The following is an 18,104-nucleotide window of genomic DNA, read 5'->3' on the forward strand; positions in this document are numbered from 1 at the left end:
TCTTCTTTCCAAAATGGGGTCACTTGTGGTGTAGTTATACTGCCCTGGCAATTTAGGGGCCCAAATGTGTAAGAAGTACCTTGCAATCAAAATGTGTAAAAAATGGCCTGCGAAATCCGAAAGGTGCACTTTGGAATTTGGGCCCCTTTGCCCACCTTGGCTGCAAAAAAGTGTCACACATCTGGTATTGCCGTACTCAGGAGAAGTTGGGGAATGTGTTTTGGGGTGTCATTTTACATATACCCATGCTGGGTGAGAAAAATATCTTGGTCAAATGCCAACTTTGTATAAAAAAATAGGAAAAGTTGTCGATACCACATGTGTGACACTTTTTTGCAGCCAAGGTGGGCAAAGGGGCACATATTCCAAAGTGCACCTTTCGGATTTCACCGGTCATTTTTTACACATTTTGATTGCAAGGTACTTCTCACACATTTGGGCCCCTAAATTGCCAGGGCAGTATAACTACCCCACAAGTGACCCAATTTTGGAAAGAAGACACCCCAAGGTATTCCGTGAGGGGCATGGCGAGTTCCTAGAATGTTTTATTTTTTGTCGCAAGTTAGTGGAATATGAGACTTTGTAGAAAAAAATAAAAATAAAAAATCATCATCATTTTCCGCTAACTTGTGACAAAAAATAAAATGTTCTATGAACTCACTATGCCCATCAGCGAATACCTTAGGGTGTCTACTTTCCGAAATGGGGTCATTTGTGGGGGTTTTCTACTGTCTGGGCATTGTAGAACCTCAGGAATCATGACAGGTGCTCAGAAAGTCAGAGCTGCTTCAAAAAGCGGAAATTCACATTTTTGTACCATAGTTTGTAAACGCTATAACTTTTACCCAAACCATTTTTTTTTTTTGCCCAAACATTTTTTTTTTATCAAAGACATGTAGAACTATAAATTTAGCGAAAAATGTATATATGGATGTCTTTTTTTTGCAAAATTTTACAGCTGAAAGTGAAAAATGTCATTTTTTTGCAAAAAAATCGTTACATTTCGATTAATAACAAAAAAAGTTAAAATGTCAGCAGCAATAAAATACCACCAAATGAAAGCTCCATTAGTGAGAAGAAAAGGAGGTAAAATTCATTTGGGTGGTAAGTTGCATGACCGAGCGATAAACGGTGAAAGGAGTGTAGTGCCGAAGTGTAAAAAGTGCTCTGGTCATGAAGGGGGTTTCAGCTAGCGGGGTTGAAGTGGTTAGTGTCCGTCAAAGCACAGTTTTTGTTCTGGGTTGAAATACAATTCCCAACTTAGCAATTCTCTAAATTAGTGGTTTCTGCTGTATCAGGCCTACTTTAAATATATCCCTAAAAGGGTATATTAGATTCAAGGTGCTGATAGGGTCATTCTCAATAACTTCACACACACGCTACTGTGCATATCCAAGTCTAATTCTGTCCGTAAACGTATACCTGTCACCCAGCGCCTAAATAATAGGCCTCAAATTTATATTCAGCTAAATCTGTGGTTATTGCTGTAGCTGGTCAAGTTATTTTGTGTCCGTCAAAGCACAGTTTTTGTTCTGGGTTGAAATACAATTCCCAACTTAGCAATTCTCTAAATTAGTGGTTTCTGCTGTATCAGGCCTACTTTAAATCTATCCCTAAAAGGGTATATTAGATTTAAGGTGCTGATAGGGTCATTCTCAATAACTTCACACACACGCTACTGTGCATATCCAAGTCTAATTCTGTCCGTAAACGTATACCTGTCACCCAGCGCCAAAATAATAGGCCTCAAATTTAAATTCAGCCAAATCTGTGGTTATTGCAGTAGCTGGTCAAGTTATTTTGTGTCCGTCAAAGCACAGTTTTTGTTCTGGGTTGAAATACAATTCCCAACTTAGCAATTCTCTAAATTAGTGATTTCTGCTGTATCAGGCCTACTTTAAATCTATCCCTAAAAGGGTATATTAGATTCAAGGTGCTGATAGTGTCATTCTTAATAACTTCACACACACGCTACTGTGCATATCCAAGTATAATTCTGTCCGTAAATGTATACCTGTCACCCAGCGCCTAAATAATAGGCCTACAATTTATATTCATCTAAATCTGTGTTAATGCCGTAGCTGGTCAAGTTATTTTGTGTCCGTCAAAGCACAGTTTTTGTTCTGGGTTGAAATACAATTCCCAACTTAGCAATTCTCTAAATTAGTGGTTTCTGCTGTATCAGGCCTACTTTAAATCTATCCCTAAAAGGGTATATTAGATTCAAGGTGCTGATAGGGTCATTCTCAATAACTTCACACACACGCTACTGTGTATATCCAAGTCTAATTCTGTCCGTAAACGTATACCTGTCACCCAGCGCCTAAATAATAGGCCTCAAATTTATATTCAGCTAAATCTGTGGTTATTGCTGTAGCTGGTCAAGTTATTTTGTGTCCGTCAAAGCACAGTATTTTTTTTTTTTTTTTTAGTTTTAAATGTTTTTATTTTACTCTCAAGAAAATATACAGTGTAACAGTACACCAACAGTGGTGTAAATCGGTACCATACACAAAATCATATAAGTGCATCATTATACATAGAGGAATTAGAATATAGACCCTTACAGAAAGTTAAAAGAGATACTCAGCTTATATAAATTGTAGATTGTAAGCTAGGGCGTGTGGGACAGGATCCAGATAATTCTGAACAGAAATAATGTTGATCTAGCTAAAGGGAGGCACTTCCTGATCAAACACGCCTTAATGACAAAATGCCCACTCCCAATTTGTATGGGGTATATATGGTGCGTGACAGGGCCAGGAACGAAGGAAAGGATGGATATCCCTAACTACCTCTTAGTTATCAAGCCAATTTGATCATATTCTAGGTAGTTGGCAAAACTCATAAAACATAAAAAACAAGACCAATGGTGTGGCCAGGGGTTGGTGCAGGGTAAGCTAATACTGGAGAAATCTGTATTTTGTCCAGGGGGCCCATTTTTTCAAGAATATCGAGTGTGACCGTGACTCCCAAGAGGCCATTTCCTCAAAACGGTGGATTTGATCTACTTTAAGTCTCCATTGCTCCATTGAGGGTAAGCAAGTTTGTAACCAGTATTTGGGAACCAAAAGACGGGCTGCTAACAGGAGCTGCTTAAAGAGGAATGTGGGGGGCGGTGATGGTTTGTCATTGAAGAAATAGAGCAAAGCTCCATAGGGGGAAGAAGCTATATTTGAGGAACATATTTGGTTACTGATCTGAAAAATTTCTGCCCACCATTTATTGATAGCAGGACATAACCACCAAATATGTAGGAAAGTACCTTTCTCCCTTTGACATCTCCAACATATGTTATATGTAGCTCTAGTGAAATGTGAGGACTTGATTGGGGTGATATACCATTGCGAGAGAACTTTGTATCCATTCTCCTGGGCTCTAACACATCTAGATGACTTGTGTGGAGTTTCAAATAGTGTAGGTAAAATTTGGAGAGGGAGGTCCACACCGGTTCCAAATTCCCCAAGAGTGGATGAAAGATGGTTTAATAATTAACGGAGGAGATCTTAGTTTGTTATATATAAGAGAGATAGGTTTTTTGGGGGAACTGGAGTTAACTATTAAGGCCTCAAACCATGTAAGGGGACGGAGAAGTTCACCATTCATGTTGTTTTTATTAACAAATGATTTGATGAGTGGAATGAGGTTGAAGTCACATGGTTGTGGGTTAAGAAGGGTTTTGATGGTCTCATTTGAGGGTACTAAGCCCTGAGGTTCCAGGAGGAGGGAGATTGGCATGGAGGAGGAACTAATTAATTTAGAGGAGGTACTCCTAGGCCCGCTGGAGGATGGACCGAGGATGTCACTAATTGTTACAAAGGGCGAAGGGAAGGGAATAGAGCAGTGATGATGATTCCACCACTTCCAAGCTTCAACTGTAGCTTTGATGATTGGGAAAGGTTGCAGATTAATTTGGGGAGGTGTGTGATAACCCAAACATAGGGCTCGGGTTGGCATACCAATAATGCTCTGTTCCATGGCCACCCAGGATTTGCTGTCAGTGTTTCTCAACCAATCAATGGTTCATGACATAAGGATAGCCTTCCCATAAAGTTCAGGGTCTGGGAGCCCTATACCACCTGACGTACGTGATCTAGATAAGAAAGAGTAGGATAGTCTCGCTCTTCTGCCATTCCATATAAATGTTCTGAACCTCTGTTTTAGGGAGGAATAATAGGCCTTTGGGATGGGGATTGGGAGCACTTGTTGGAGGTATGTGAGACGGGGAATGATAAGAGCCGAGAGGATGTTTTTCCTCCCAAACCAAGATAGAGTTGGGGCTGATTTGGTGAGTTTTTCAAGGGCTAAGAATAAGGCGGCTTTTAAAGGGACGTAATTGAGTAAGAATAGATCCGAAATCGTAGGGCTAAGTTTCACCCCTAGGTAGTTAATGGTTGGAGAGGACCAATTGAAAGGGGAGTTTTTCATTAAAGAGAGCCTAAGTTGTGGTGAAATTCCTGTGCTAATGATGGTGGATTTGCTCTCATTAATCTTAAAGTCTGAGACTGCACTATAGTTCTTTAAATGTTCCTGAATTATGGAAAGGGAAGTTTTAGGGTTGGATGTCATTATCATGACATCGTCTGCGAAAGCCGCAATCTTATGGGTCCTACCCCCTAGGAATAGACCTTTGATCTCAGTATCCAACCTAAGCCTGGATAAGAGGGGCTCCATGGCCAGAATGAATAATAGGGGGGACAGGGGACAACCTTGACGAGTTCGATTCGGAAGGGAGAGGATAGGTCACCGTTGACCATCACTCGGGCAGTAGCCTGGTTATACATAGCAAATACAGCCTTGATATATGGATCAGGTAGGCCGAAGAAGATTAGAATGTGTCGTAGATAATTCCAGTTTATGCGGACAAACGCTTTTCCAGCGTCAGTGCTGAGAAGTACAAGAGGAGTGGAGGTATGTCTGGCATAACGGAGAGCATTGATGACTCTAGTAGTGTTATCTCTACCTTCCCTATTACGCACAAGCCCACCTGATCCATATGTACCAGTAGAGGGAGAAGAACTGCCAAGCGATTAGCCAGTAGTTTTGCAAGTATTTTAAGGTCAATATTCAGAAGAGAAATTGGCCTATAGTTTGCACATTGCTTAGAGTCCTTCCCCTCCTTTGGAATCAAGGCTATATGAGCAGACGCCATATCCCTGGATATGGGGATACCCTGCAGGGACTGGTTGCAGACCATAAGTAGATGTGGCAGGAGTTGTTTTTTGAATGCTTTATAATAAAATGCAGGGATTACATCTTGACCCGGCCTTTTCCCCTGGGGCATTTGGGCCAGAGCTATGGAAAGTTCATCCATGGTGAATGGAGCTTCAAGCGATTGCTTTTGGTCCCCTGATAAATTCGGGCAGGTCGTTGATTTAAGGAACGCCTCTACTAATGGGGAATGGGATGTAGGAGGTGTGATGGAAGGGAGGTTGTATAAGGCTTCATAGAAGTCCCTAAATTGTTTGGCAATCTTAAATGAGGCAAATACTGGATCACCCTTAGGAGAGGACAGTTGGTGAATGTAGTTATCTGCTCTTCTATTCTGTTCATGAGAAATTTAGTGGCTTTATCCCCGTGTGCAAAGAACTTGTATTGGGAATTGAGGTAGTATTTAGCTGAATTGTTGTGCATTAGAGTTTTTAGTTCAGCTCTTGCTTTGGAGAGCTCCTAAAGTTGGGATTCAGAGAGGGTACTTTTATGGGTAGATTCTAATTTGTTTATCTTGGAGAGAAGATTATTGATGTTACTTTCCCAGTTTTTTTTTTAAGTGCGAACCTAGGCTGATGAACTCACCCCTGATAAAGGGTTTGTGAGCATCCCAAATGGTTTGGGGTGAGAGTTCTGGTAGAGAGTTTAGGTTAAAGTATTCTTCCAACAGTGACGCAATTTTCTTTATGGAGTCTGGGTTCCCGAGGATAAATTCATTTAGTCTCCAATTAAAGTTTTTGGGTTTGCGGGTAGGGGAGGATACCTTTATAAAAATTGGGGCATGGTCAGACATATGTATAGATCCAATTTTGGCCATCGGGCATAGTTGGAGGTGCTCTTTTGAGATGAAAAGGTAGTCTATGCGGTGATAATTATTGTGAACATGGGAATAAAATGTATAATCTAGAGTGTTAGGGTTATGGGTGCGCCAAACGTCTATTAAGTGGAGATCCCAGAGAGTGTTTTTAATGAACTTTAAGGAGCGTTTTGAGTGGGAAGTTTTCCGGGCTGATGAATCTATTTGGGGATTAAGAGCTATATTAAGATCCCCACCCAGTATTACAATACCTTCCTTGAAAGACGTGATCGTTGTGGATATAGAAGAAAGCCAACTAGCCTGTCTAGTGTTAGGGGCGTACAGGTTTATAAAGGTATGTTTCTGAATCCCTATGTCCCCTTTAACCATGATAAATCTGCCCTCAGGGTCTTGTACAGGGAGTTCAGAATTATTAGGCAAGTTGTATTTTTGAGGATTAATTTTATTATTGAACAACAACCATGTTTTCAATGAACCCCAAAAACTCATTAATATCAAAGCTGAATATTTTTGGAAGTAGTTTTTAGTTTGTTTTTAGTTTTAGCTATTTTAGGGGGATATCTGTGTGTGCAGGTGACTATTACTGTGCATAATTATTAGGCAACTTAACCAAAAACAAATATATACCCATTTCAATTATTTATTTTTACCAGTAAAACCAATATAACATCTCAACATTCACAAATATACATTTCTGACATTCAAAAACAAAGCAAAAACAAATCAGTGACCAATATAGCCACCTTTCTTTGCAAGGACACTCAAAAGCCTTCCATCCATGGATTCTGTCAGTGTTTTGATCTGTTCACCATCAACATTGCGTGCAGCAGCAACCACAGCCTCCCAGACACTGTTCAGAGAGGTGTACTGTTTTCCCTCCTTGTAAATCTCACATTTAATGATGGACCACAGGTTCTCAATGGGGTTCAGATCAGGTGAACAAGGAGGCCATGTCATTAGATTTTCTTCTTTTATACCCTTTCTTGCCAGCCATGTTGTGGAGTACTTGGACGCGTGTGATGGAGCATTGTCCTGCATGAAAATCATGTTTTTCTTGAAGGATGCAGACTTCTTCCTGTACCACTGCTTGAAGAAGGTGTCTTCCAGAAACTGGCAGTAGGACTGGGAGTTGAGCTCGACTCCATCCTCAACCCGAAAAGGCCCCATAAGCTCATCTTTGATGATACCAGCCCAAACCAGTACTCCACCTCCACCTTGCTGGCGTCTGAGTCGGACTGGAGCTCTCTGCCCTTTACCAATCCAGCCACGGGCCCATCCATCTGGCCCATCAAGACTCACTCTCATTTCATCAGTCCATAAAACCTTAGAAAAATCAGTCTTGAGATATTTCTTGGCCCAGTCTTGACGTTTCAGCTTGTGTGTCTTGTTCAGTGGTGGTCGTCTTTCAGCCTTTCTTACCTTGGCCATGTCTCTGAGTATTGCACACCTTGTGCTTTTGGGCACTCCAGTGATGTTGCAGCTCTGAAATATGGCCAAACTAGTGGCAAGTGACATCTTGGCAGCTGCACGCTTGACTTTTCTCAGTTCAAGGGCAGTTATTTTGCGCCTTGGTTTTTCCACACGCTTCTTGCGACCCTGTTGACTATTTTGAATGAAACGCTTGATTGTTCGATAATCACGCTTCAGAAGCTTTGCAATTTTAAGAGTGCTGCATCCCTCTGCAAGATATCTCACTATTTTTGACTTTTCTGAGCCTGTCAAGTCCTTCTTTTGACCCATTTTGCCAAAGGAAAGGAAGTTGCCTAATAATTATGCACACCTGATATAGGGTGTTGATGTCATTAGACCACACCCCTTCTCATTACAGAGATGCACATCACCTAATATGCTTAATTGGTAGCAGGCTTTCGAGCCTATACAGCTTGGAGTAAGACAACATGCATAAAGAGGATGATGTGGTCAAAATACTTATTTGCCTAATAATTCTGCACTCCCTGTATATGGTCAATGTATTTAAAAGGAACTTTCCTCTTGAATCCTATACTTACTCCCCCGGACGAGGCAGAGCACCCCCCACAATGGAACCAAAGTGGGTAGTGAGAAAATTCCATATTGGGGTAATGATTGAACCTGAAATGTGTCTCCTGGAGAAGCAGCACATCTGAGCCCTCTCTACGCAGGATAGTAAAGATCTGACTTCTTTTGGAGGGTGAATCAGGCATAAGGAACATGAAATATTAGATACAGAGGCAGTATCCTATCAAGCTGGGCTCAGTCCCGGATCTACTAGCAGTAAATAGAGCTAACTAGGCAAACTTTTGCAAAAGTCCCCTATAAGGAAGAAGCAAATTATCTGGATAGATCCAAGTGAGTCCAGAAAGAAGAAAAAGAAAAATGACATCTGTGTGGGAGACTCGTAGCAAAATAGATCCTGGGATTAATCTTGAGACAGTCTCTTGGGTGTTAACTGCCGACTTCTCTTCCCCGCTTTGTGGTTCTTTGGAGTATGTTGTAAGGTGAAGGCCTCCACCGTAGGAACTTCAGGTAAAGCACCGAGATCTTGGAATAAATCCCAATTTTCGATCTGCATAGGAGGGATTTGTAGATGGTCATAAACCGCCTCTAGGTCAGCGAAAGTGGTGATATTCATGCGACGGCCTCCTTGTAGAAAGGAAAGTCCAAAGGGAAAGTTCCATTTGTAAAGGATCCTGTTCGCCCTTAGCCATTCCGTCAGAGGCTTAAGAAATTTGCGTTTCCTCAAAGTGGAGGGGGCTAAATCTTGATAGATTGAGATTTGTGCGCCTTCAAATAGTATGTCTTGTCCGTTTCTAGCAGCTTCTTGAACAGCAGATTTTACTTGGAAGTTTAGAAACTTACAAATTATGTCTCTTGTGTGCCCTTTCCAGCACAATCTCTAGAGCGAATTCTGGGCCCAGGAGTGAGGAGCAAAGGGAGGTAACTGCAGCCGGGATGTCACCAGGAAGCACTGTCTCAGGGATCCCTCTTATACGCAGGTTGTTCCTGCGACCTCTATTTTCTTGGTCTTCTAAGGCGTTCTGAAGTTGGTTCAGGTAGGACCCACACTTCTGGAATGAGTTTGAAGTGGCCCTCTGGTGATCCATTATCTGGACCTGTTGGTTCTCAAGGGCTTCAACTCTGTCCCCTATGTGGCGCATATCTTGGCGCATGGCGGAAAATTCGCTTAGAAGGGGTTCAAGGGCTTTACCCAGGGTGTTCTTTAAGTAATTCCTGGTAATCGGGAGGGCTCCCTTACCTTGCGGTTCTTCACCATCGCTCTCTTCCTCCGATCTGGCTTTCTGAGACTGAGCGGGCGCCATTTTAGAATCGCGAGCCACATATGAAGCGGCCGCTTTCTTCAGGAACTTGTCCATATCTGCCCCTGCAATTTGACTTTTGTTGGTGCTGGGGAGCTCCCCAGATTTAGGGTTCCCGATTTTGACCATATTTCAGTCTATTCGCTAAAGATAGCTAGTGCGTTGGACGGTCTGTAGCGCAGAGCTCAGAAACAAGCGGCCATCTCAGACCGGCGCTGGCTCCGCCTAAAGCACAGTTTTTGTTCTGGGTTGAAATACAATTCCCAACTTAGCAATTCTCTAAATTAGTGGTTTTTGCTGTATAGGCCTACTTTAAATCTATCCCTAAAAGGGTATATTAGGTTCAAGGTGCTGATAGGGTCATTCTCAATAACTTCACACACACGCTACTGTGCATATCCAAGTCTAATTTCGTCCGTAAATGTATACCTGTCACCCAGCGCCTAAATAATAGGCCTACAATTTATATTTAGCTAAATCTGTGTTAATGCTGCAACTGGTCAAGTTATTTTGTGGCCGTCAAAGCACAGTTTTTGTTCTTGGTTGAAATACAATTCCCAACTTAACAATTCTCTAAATTAGTGGTTTCTGCTGTATCAGGCCTACTTTAAATCTATCCCTAAAAGGGTATATTAGATTAAAGGTGCTGATAGGGTCATTCTCAATAACTTCACAAACACGCTACTGTGCATATCCAAGTCTAATTCTGTCCGTAAACGTATACCTGTCACACAGCGCCTAAATAATAGGCCTCAAATTTATATTCAGCTAAATCTGTGGTTATTGCTGTAGCTGGTCAAGTTATTTTGTGTCCGTCAAAGCACAGTGTTTGTTCTGGGTTGAAATACAATTTCCAACTTAGCAATTCTCTAAATTAGTGGTTTCTGCTGCATCAGGCCTACTTTAAATCTATCCCTAAAAGGGTATATTAGATTCAAGGTGCTGATAGGGTCATTTTCAATAACTTCACACACACGCTACTGTGCATTTCCAAGTCTAATTCTGTCTGTAAACGTATACCTGTCACTGAGCACCTAAATAATAGGCCTACAATTTATATTCAGCTAAATCTGTGGTTATTGCTGTAGCTGGTCGAGTTATTTTGTGTCCGTCAAAGCACAGTTTTTGTTCTGGGTTGAAATACAATTCCTAACTTAGCAATTCTCTAAATTAGTGGTTTCTGCTGTATCAGGCCAACATTAAATCTATCCCTAAAAGGGTATATTAGATTCAAGGTGCTGATAGGGTCATTCTCAATAACTTCACACACACGCTACTGTGCATATCCAAGTCTAATTCTGTCCGTAAACGTATACCTGTCACCCAGCGCCTAAATAATAGGCCTCAAACTTATATTCAGCTAAATCTGTGGTTATTGCTGTAGCTGATCAAGTTATTTTGTGTCCGTCAAAGCACAGTTTTTGTTCTGGGTTGAAATACAATTCCCAACTTAGCAATTCTCTAAATTAGTGGTTTCTGCTGTATCAGGCCTACTTTAAATCTATCCCTAAAAGGGTATATTAGATTCAAGGTGCTGATAGGGTCATTCTCAATAACTTCACACACACGCTACTGTGCATATCCAAGTCTAATTCTGTCCGTAAACGTATACCTGTCACCCAGCGCCTAAATAATAGGCATCAAATTTATATTCAGCTAAATCTGTGGTTATTGCTATAGCTAGTCAAGTTATTTTGTGTCCGTCAAAGCACAGTTTTTGTTCTGGGTTGAAATACAATTCCCAACTTAACAATTCTCTAAATTAGTGGTTTCTGCTGTATCAGGCCTACTTTAAATCTATCCCTAAAAGGGTATAATAGATTCAAGGTGCTGATAGGGTCATTCTCAATAACTTCACACACATGCTACTGTGCATATCCAAGTCTAATTCTGTCCGTAAACGTATACCTGTCACCCAGCGCCTAAATAATAGGCATCAAATTTATATTCAGCTAAATCTGTGGTTATTGCTGTAGCTGGTCAAGTTATTTTGTGTCCGTCAAAGCACAGTTTTTGTTCTTGGTTGAAATACAATTCCCAACTTAGCAATTCTCTAAATTAGTGGTTTTTGCTGTATAGGCCTACTTTAAATCTATCCCTAAAAGGGTATATTAGGTTCAAGGTGCTGATAGGGTCATTCTCAATAACTTCACACACACGCTACTGTGCATATCCAAGTCTAATTTCGTCCGTAAGTGTATACCTGTCACCCAGCGCCTAAATAATAGGCCTACAATTTATATTTAGCTAAATCTGTGTTAATGCTGTAACTGGTCAAGTTATTTTGTGTCCGTCAAAGCACAGTGTTTGTTCTGGGTTGAAATACAATTTCCAACTTAGCAATTCTCTAAATTAGTGGTTTCTGCTGCATCAGGCCTACTTTAAATCTATCCCTAAAAGGGTATATTAGATTCAAGGTGCTGATAGGGTCATTTTCAATAACTTCACACACACGCTACTGTGCATTTCCAAGTCTAATTCTGTCTGTAAACGTATACCTGTCACCCAGCACCTAAATAATAGGCCTACAATTTATATTCAGCTAAATCTGTGGTTATTGCTGTAGCTGGTCAAGTTATTTTGTGTCCGTCAAAGCACAGTTTTTGTTCTTGGTTGAAATACAATTCCCAACTTAGCAATTTTCTAAATTAGTGGTTTTTGCTGTATAGGCCTACTTTAAATGTATCCCTAAAAGGGTATATTAGGTTCAAGGTGCTGATAGGGTCATTCTCAATAACTTCACACACACGCTACTGTGCATATCCAAGTCTAATTTCATCCGTAAATGTATACCTGCCACCCAGCGCCTAAATAATAGGCCTACAATTTATATTCAGCTAAATCTGTGTTAATGCTGTAACTGGTCAAGTTATTTTGTGGCCGTCAAAGCACAGTTTTTGTTCTTGGTTGAAATACAATTCCCAACTTAACAATTCTCTAAATTAGTGGTTTCTGCTGTGTCAGGCCTACTTTAAATCTATCCCTAAAAGGTTATATTAGATTAAAGGTGCTGATAGGGTCATTCTCAATAACTTCACAAACACGCTACTGTGCATATCCAAGTCTAATTCTGTCCGTAAACGTATACCTGTCACACAGCGCCTAAATAATAGGCCTCAAATTTATATTCAGCTAAATCTGTGGTTATTGCTGTAGCTGGTCAAGTTATTTTGTGTCCGTCAAAGCACAGTGTTTGTTCTGGGTTGAAATACAATTTCCAACTTAGCAATTCTCTAAATTAGTGGTTTCTGCTGCATCAGGCCTACTTTAAATTTATCCCTAAAAGGGTATATTAGATTCAAGGTGCTGATAGGGTCATTCTCAATAACTTCACACACACGCTACTGTGCATTTCCAAGTCTAATTCTGTCTGTAAACGTGTACCTGTCACCCAGCACCTAAATAATAGGCCTACAATTTATATTCAGCTAAATCTGTGGTTATTGCTGTAGCTGGTCAAGTTATTTTGTGTCCGTCAAAGCACAGTTTTTGTTCTGGGTTGAAATACAATTCCCAACTTAGCAATTCTCTAAATTAGTGGTTTTTGCTGTATAGGCCTACTTTAAATCTATCCCTAAAAGGGTATATTAGGTTCAAGGTGCTGATAGGGTCATTCTCAATAACTTCACACACACGCTACTGTGCATATCCAAGTCTAATTTCGTCCGTAAATGTATACCTGTCACCCAGCGCCTAAATAATAGGCCTACAATTTATATTCAGCTAAATCTGTGTTAATGCTGTAACTGGTCAAGTTATTTTGTGGCCGTCAAAGCACAGTTTTTGTTCTTGGTTGAAATAAAATTCCCAACTTAACAATTCTCTAAATTAGTGGTTTCTGCTGTATCAGGCCTACTTTAACCACTTCAGCCCCGCTAGGTGAAACCCCCTTCATGACCAGGCCACTTTTTACACTTCGGCACTACACTCCTTTCACCGTTTATCGCTCGGTCATGCAAATTACCACCCAAATGAATTTTACCTCCTTTTCTTCTCAATAATAGAGCTTTCATTTGGTGGTATTTTATTGCTGCTGACATTTTTACTTTTTTTGTTATTAATCAAAATGTAACGATTTTTTTGCAAAAAAATGACATTTTTCACTTTCAGCTGTGAAATTTTGCAAAAAAAAACGACATCCATATATAAATTTTTCGCAAAATTTATAGTTCTACATGTCTTTGATAAAAAAAAAATGTTTGGGCAAAAAAAAAAATGGTTTGGGTAAAAGTTATAGCATTTACAAACTATGGTACAAAAATGTGAATTTCCGCTTTTTGAAACGGCTCTGATATTCTGAGCACCTGTCATGTTTCCTGAGGTTCTAGAATGCCCAGACAGTAGAAAACCCCCACAAATGACCCCATTTCGGAAAGTAGACACCCTAAGGTATTCGCTGATGGGCATAGTGAGTTCATAGAACTTTTTATTTTTTGTCACAAGTTAGCGGAAAATGATGATTTTTTTTTTTCTCTTTTTTCCTTACAAAGTCTCATATTCCACTAACTTGCGACAAAAAATAAAAAATTCTAGGAACTCGCCATGCGCCTCACGGAATACCTTGGGGTGTCTTCTTTCCAAAATGGGGTCACTTGTGGCGTAGTTATACTGCCCTGGCAATTTAGGGGCCCATATGTGTGAGAAGTACTTTGCAATCAAAATCTGTAAAAAATGACCGGTGAAATCCGAAAGGTGCACTTTGGAATATGCGCCCCTTTGCCCACCTTGGCATCAAAAAAGTGTCACACATCTGGTATCGCCGTACTCAGGAGAAGTTGGGGAATGTGTTTTGGGGTGTCATTTTACATATACCCATGCTGGGTGAGAGAAATATCTTGGCAAACGACAACTTTTCCCATTTTTTTATACAAAGTTGGCATTTGACCAAGATATTTTTCTCACCCAGCATGGGTATATGTAAAATGACACCCCAAAACACATTCCCCAACTTCTCCTGAGTACGGCGATACCAGATGTGTCACAATTTTTTGCTGCCAAGGTGGGCAAAGGCGCACATATTCCAAAGTGCACCTTTCGGATTTTGCAGGCCATTTTTTACACATTTTGATTGCAAAGTTCTTCTCACACATTTGGGCCCCTAAATTGCCAGGGCAGTATAACTACGCCACAAGTGACCCCATTTTGGAAAGAAGACACCCTAAGGTATTCCGTGAGGGGCACTGCGAGTTCCTAGAATTTTATTTTTTTTGTCACAAGTTAGCGGAAAATGATGATGTTTTTTTTTTTTTTTTTTCTTACAAAGTCTCATATTCCACTAACTTGCGACAAAAAATAAAAAATTCTAGGAACTCACCATGCCCCTCACAGAATACCTTGGGGTGTCTTCTTTCCAAAATGGGGTCACTTGTGGGGTAGTTATACTGCCCTGGCAATTTAGGGGCCCATATGTGTGAGAAGTACTTTGCAATCAAAATGTGTAAAAAATGGCCTGCAAAATCCGAAAGGTGCACTTTGGAATATGTGCCCCTTTGCCCACCTTGGCATCAAAAAAGTGTCACACATCTGGTATCGCCGTACTCAGGAGAAGTTGGGGAATGTGTTTTGTGGTGCCATTTTACATATACCCATGCTGGGTGAGAGAAATATGTTGGCAAAAGACAACTTTTCCCATTTTTTTATACAAAGTTGGCATTTGACCAAGATATTTATCTCACCCAGCATGGGTATATGCAAAATGACACCCCAAAACACATTCCCCAACTTCTTCTGAGTACGGCGATACCAGATGTGTCACACTTTTTTGCAGCATAGATGCGCAAAGGTGCCCAAATTCCTTTTAGGAGGGCATTTTTAGACATTTGGATCCCAGACTTCTTCTCACGCTTTAGGGCCCCTAAAAAGCCAGGGCAGTATAAATACCCCACATGTGACCCCACTTTGGAAAGAAGACACCCCAAGGTATCCAATGAGGGGCCTGGCAAGTTCATAGAAATTTTTTTTTTTCGCACAAGTTAGCGGAAATAGATTTTTTTTTGTTTTTTCTCACAAAGTCTCACTTTCCGCTAACTTAGGACAAAAATTTCAATCTTTCATGGACTCAATATGCCCCTCAGCAAATACCTTGGGGTGTCTTCTTTCCAAAATGGGGTCAGTTGTGGGGTGTTTGTACTGCCCTGGCATTTGAGGGTCTCCGCAATCATTACATGTATGGCCAGCATTAGGAGTTTCTGCTATCCTCCTTATATTGAGCATACAGGTAATGAGATTTTTTTTTCCGTTCAGCCTCTGGGCTGAAAGAAAAAAATGAATGGCACAGATTTCTTCATTCGCATCGATCAATGTGGATGAAAAACCTCTGCCAAAAAAAAAAAATGGAGGGGAAAGGCGTCTGCCAGGACATAGGAGCTCCGCCCTACATCCATACCCACTTAGCTCGTATGCCCTGGCAAACCAGATTTCTCCATTCGCATCAATCGATGTGGATGAATAAATCATTGCCGGGATTTCTTTTTTTATATATATATATATACAAAGTGTTTGCCAAAGCATAGGAACGCCGCCTCCTCCTCAGCTCGTATGCCTCGGCAAACTAATCTGTCACTGCAGAGGAGAAAATCCCGTCTTGCAGCGCCGCATACACCGACTTGCGTGTAATCTGACAGCAGTGCAATGCTTCTGTCAGAATGCACATCGGTGCTGCAGCTAGTAGATCGGTTGGTCCACCTGGAAGGTAAAAAAAGAAAAAAAAAAAAAAAAAGTAAAAACCAGGCCACAACGCAATAATTTTATTAACTTTGGAACAGAACATGTAACTTTAACTTTTGGAACTAAACATTAACCTGTTTGCTTACCTGTTTTTTTTTTGTTTTTTTTTACCTTTATAGAACAAACCTCTCCTTCCCCATGGGTCAATGTGCAAAGCGCAAATCGCCCAAAGATGTGGCGAAGTGCGTTATGCACTTTGTCCCATGTGAAAGGAGACGTTTGCAGCAGCTGTGAGTGAATGGGCCCTAATAGCCCTGTGTGCCTATCCTGGTGAGATGATCCCTATGCTAGGTGTACCTGTGTGTGGTACTTTCGGAAACACTCCCCTAAGCATAGGGCAGGGTGGTCGGGACAGTCAGGACAGAAATAGCGGGTGTCACGCCTTATTCCACTCCTGCTACAGACACAACATTTTTTTCGGGGTGGCGGTCGGTTTGAGGTACCAGCAACGACACTGGGGAAGTGTCGCTCGTGTAGACGGCTAACTACACTGGTGGATGGGGCCACGGAACCTCCTGGATACAGGAGGTTCGCGATGATCTCTTCCTGAAATTTGAGGAAGGATCCAGTTCTCCCAGCCTTACTGTAGAGAACAAAACTATTGTACAGAGCCAATTGAATTAAATATACATACACCTTCTTATACCAGCGTCTGGTGCGTCGGGAAACTAAATACGGAGCCAACATCTGGTCATTGAAGTCGACCCCTCCCATGTGGAGGTTATAGTCGTGGACTGAGAGGGGCTTTTCAATGACACGGGTTGCTCGCTCAATTTGTATTGTCGTGTCTGCGTGAATGGAGGAGAGCATGTAAACGTCACGCTTGTCTCTCCATTTCACCGTGAGCAGTTCTTCGTTACACAGTGCGGCCCTCTGCCCCCTTGCAAGACGGGTGCTAACGAGCCGTTGGGGGAAGCCCGCGCGACTAGTTCGCGCGGTACCACAGGCGCCAATCCGTTCTAGAAACAAATGCCTAAAGAGGGCCACACTTGTGTAGAAATTGTCCACATAAAGATGGTACCCCTTGCCGAATAAGGGTGACACCAAGTCCCAAACTGTCTTCCCACTGCTCCCCAGGTAGTCAGGGCAACCGACCGGCTCCAGGGTCTGATCTTTTCCCTCATAGACCCGAAATTTGTGGGTATAGCCTGTGGCCCTTTCACAGAGCTTATACAATTTGACCCCATACCGGGCGCGCTTGCTTGGGATGTATTGTTTGAAGCCAAGGCGCCCGGTAAAATGTATCAGGGACTCGTCTATGCAGATGTTTTGCTCAGGGGTATACAAATCTGCAAATTTCAGGTTGAAATGGTCTATGAGGGGCCGAATTTTGTGGAGCCGGTCAAAAGCAGGGTGGCCCCTGGGACGGGAGGCGGTGTTGTCACTAAAGTGCAGGAAACGCAGGATGACCTCAAATCATGTCCTGGACATAGCAGCAGAGAACATGGGCATGTGATGAATCGGGTTCGTGGACCAATATGACCGCTATTCATGCTTTTTTGTCAGGCCCATGTTGAGGAGGAGGCCCAGAAAAGTTTTAAATTCGGAAACTTGGACTGGTTTCCACCGGAAAGGCTGGGCATAAAAGCTTCCCGGGTTAGCGGTGATAAATTGTGTGGCATACCTGTTTGTCTCTGCCACGACTAAGTCTAAAAGCTCCGCAGTCAAGAACAGCTCAAAAAATCCCAGGGCCGAATCGATCTGAGCTGTCTCAACCCGAACTCCAGACTGGGCGGTGAAAGGGAAAACTACGGGTGCCGCTGAAGTTGGGGACTGCCAATCAGGGTTTGCCAGCACCTCTGGGATTCTAGGGGCTCTACGGGTACGTCTTTGCGGTGGCTGCGACGGGGTCACTACTGCACGTGCCACCGTACCAGCTTCAACTGCCCTTCTGGTGCTCGCTACTTCACCAGGTTGTACGGCAGTGCTGATACTAGGTCCAGGAAGGGCTGGGCTGCTGGTGTATGCCTCACCACGTAATCCGACAGCACCAGCCCCACTCTGCTGCTCTTGAAGCGGATCCTGCGCAACCTGTGGTCTAGCGACACGGGGCC

Source organism: Bufo gargarizans, chromosome 10, assembly GCF_014858855.1.
Source record: "Bufo gargarizans isolate SCDJY-AF-19 chromosome 10, ASM1485885v1, whole genome shotgun sequence".
Lineage (NCBI taxonomy): Eukaryota > Metazoa > Chordata > Amphibia > Anura > Bufonidae > Bufo > Bufo gargarizans.